The sequence below is a fragment of the Alexandromys fortis genome, unplaced genomic scaffold (assembly GCF_014885135.2).
Source record: "Alexandromys fortis isolate MF-2015 unplaced genomic scaffold, M_Fortis_MF-2015_v1.1 scaffold_164, whole genome shotgun sequence".
Classification (NCBI taxonomy): domain Eukaryota; kingdom Metazoa; phylum Chordata; class Mammalia; order Rodentia; family Cricetidae; genus Alexandromys; species Alexandromys fortis.
In genome coordinates, this window is record NW_026068047.1 from 793,128 (window position 1) to 796,512 (window position 3,385).

Sequence of the window (3,385 nt, forward strand, 5' to 3'; positions counted from 1 at the left end):
GTTTCTCTTCTTCTAAAAAGGATGTTTCAAGAACTGCTTCAAGAAAAACAGAGAACAGATATCCTTTTTTAAAAGCCTACCCTTCCATTCAGCGTCGCCCCCCCCCCCCGTTGTCTTGTGGGATTCTGATTCCAGCTTGCATCATTGCCCTACCCCACCCCTAAATACGGACAACCCAGGATTTTCTGCCTTTCCTTCAGCTACAAGTTCGCCCAGGCTGACTCCATCTTTAGAGTGGCTTTTATTTAAAATAGTGTCTGGCTGGTGCTGGGAAAGGCCCCGTTAGTGAGTATTGTTTCGGTTCTAATCCATCTTTAGTGTAAGGAATACAATGGAAAGAGACATTTTTCTCCCAGATACTTAGCTCTTTCCCGCGTTTTTACAGGTGCTTAGGTGCAGGCGCGCGCACTAACACATGTACAGAAGATGTACAAACACAAACAGACCCTTGCAAATGAAACCCCAGGATTCGGAGATTCTCGGAGCCTCCGCTCAGGAGGATTCATAGTGGAGAAGGGCCTTGGGAGACCGTGCTTCTCTGAAACCCCTTTCTTTGAATCTCAACTTACTGGGGTCTAGTTTCACTCGCCAGCCATGATAAGATTCTTAGTCAGCTTCCAGGGAGTATGGGTCTCACTCTATGTGTACAGTTTCCAACCCAATAAGAAACCACTTGTTATCGGTCCTGGAGCGGGAGCCCTATTCTAGCAGTTGGTCCTGGAGCTGAAGCGCCATTCCAGCAGGCGGAGAAGGCAAGTGACTGCGCGGCCCTGTAGCAAGAATCGGCAAAGCCCAGCCAGGCCCAGGACTGAGGGAGTTAGCGCCCTCATTCACACGCACGAGCTTGCGCACACTTGGACGCATAGGGGCTACTTTTTGTTGTTAGTTTGTACTTTTCCGGGTGTCCGCCTTTTGTTATGCGAATCTAACCTGCGCCTCCAGCTGCCACGGGTAAGGTCGCAAAAAGAGGCAGAGGAACAGAGAAGGACTTGGAGCCCTGTGATCCTTAGGTCACCACTGAAGGCCTGTTTAATCATCCCAAATCAGTTTGAACTGGGCGACATCTAAAAGGACAAGATCATAACCACAAAGCAGGCTTCCGGGCTGGAAATCCGGGAGGTTTCTTGTAACCAGTCGCTCCGCCAACTCCTGCTGCCTGGTCAAGTAGGCCAGAAACCTCTAGTGACTCCACCCCTGGGTCACAGAATTTATGAATCTCTTGGGCTGCAAACTTGGAGAGCCCCTCGGATCGCTCCACTGCAGGATCTAGGAGGGCCAGGGCCCGGCACTCCAGCCTATCCAGCCTAGGGGGCTACGGAAGATGGCTTCATGCGAGCTGCTGGAGCTTTACACACAGTCGGAAGCTGCGAGTGTAAACTCCGTCGACTTCTGAATCCCACTTCATCCCCAGACGCCCCCCCCCCCCTGTCAGTCCGAACTTTGCAGGCTGTCTCACCATGCTCTTCTGTGGGCTCCAGCTTTCGGCCAAAAGTCACAAACAGGGGTTGTTTAGTGTATTTCTTTACGACACAATGTTGTCCTGCGCTCTACTGAGTTTGGAGATCTCCGGACAGCTCTAAGCCAGTGACACAGGCTCTCATAACCCAAAATAAAAACAATGCCTTCCAACTGAACGTCTTTCTCAGGCATTTAAAATCTGCATCCTCAGCAAGTCCTTCACAGAGAAGGTTGTTGCGGGGTTTGCCCTGGGCCTGTGCGAGAATTTATGCACCCCCCCCCCCTCGGTCCCATCTATCCCTAGCATTCTGGTTCTGAAGAAACTGCGGGTTTCTCCAGCTATGATCAAAACAAAAAACAAAAAAATACTAGTTCCAGAAGTGATGCCACTTCACAAGCCACTCTCCTGAAGGCTGAAGGGAAGCCAGAAGAAAGTCGAGAGTTACAGTGTTCAACTGAACACTGAAACAAAACTAATCGTTCGCAGCGTGTTTTATACTGAAGATTTATGACCACAGTGAATTTCATTCTACACGAGATTTTTAAATTTACATCAAATGCATAGCCTGTTAGTGCTAAGAAAATGTTGAATTTAAACAACAGAATTGCATATACGTGTTTGCTGTCGTTCAATTTTAAAGTTCTGCTTTCCTTCAAACTTATTTTTAAAGAAGCACGCCGATTCTTAAAAACCCAATATGAATATGAAGGTACTTTAACTTACAGATACTTAAAAATGTACAAGTGCGTCATAAAACAGGTTTTACTTTGTGAAGTTGTAAGGCTTGTTTTAAAGTTAAGCCCATATCATTAAAACATATAGAATTAAAATTCCATGACCTACGTTTTAAAATAATTACCCCGAAATAAAAGGGATCTCCAGAAAAGAGGCGTTCATTCTCACTAGTTTATATGAAGGACTGAGAGATAATACAATAATTAATTTTAAATATTAAAAAAATCAAATATCCTTAAATGCATCTCACCTAAAAAAATCCTACAGAGTAAAGTTTAAGCCCATGGCCATGCTCTGTGCAGTGGGCATTATTAAATGCGGGACTGTTTACATGAAAAAGCGACAAACATGTTGGCTGTGAGTTCTTGCCCCCTCCAAATGTTGTGCTTTATAGCTACATCGATAATGATGTGGGACTGGGGATTAAAGGTTCCTTGGAACCTTTGATAGTACTAATAACTTCAGTGCTCTTTTTTCGTTTAAACCTGGAGGCTCAACCTTTCCTGGTCCTGATAAGAAAACTCTGAGCGTCAGGGGTCTGGACTGGGTTGGTGGGCGTCCGCGAAAGAGCGCTCAGTTTTCGCTAGGCTGGCACACCCCAGCCAGCTGGCGGCGCTTCTCAGTCCCTGATTTTCCGACCTTCTAAGGAAGTGGGCGCGGGCTGAGCGGAGTCGACGCCTCCTGATTGGTGAGCGGTCTCGGTGATGGACAGCTCTGGAGGCTCCGCCTTCGCCGCTTTATTGACACTAATGAGCAAGTTCTTCCCACCGCTCTCCTGCCTGGAAGTGCTGACAGATCAAGGCAACAAATTTCAATTACAATCCCTAATTTGTGTCCGCAGAGTGTTTTTTTACCCGTGTTAGTCCTCTCTGGCGCATCAGTCGAGGCAGATCTTGGAGCAGCAGGAGGAGGTGGAGGGTTGGGAGTAAAGAAGTGCATCACTGAGCTGTAGGCAGAGACCAAGGGAAGGAAACTTGACTGCCGCGTTCCTGCTTCCTCGGATCCCAACGCCAGAGAGAAAAAGGAAACTGCAATTTTTTTTGGGGGGGGCCGGCCGCTGCGGGGGGGGGGGCAGATCTCGGGAGGCGTCGGGAGCTGCAGAGCGTTTGGTGGGGCCAGGAAGGCGAGCGCGTGCGTGCGCCCCAGCCGCGGGTATATGAGAGAGGGGCGGGCGGGCGCGGGGCGGCGGGG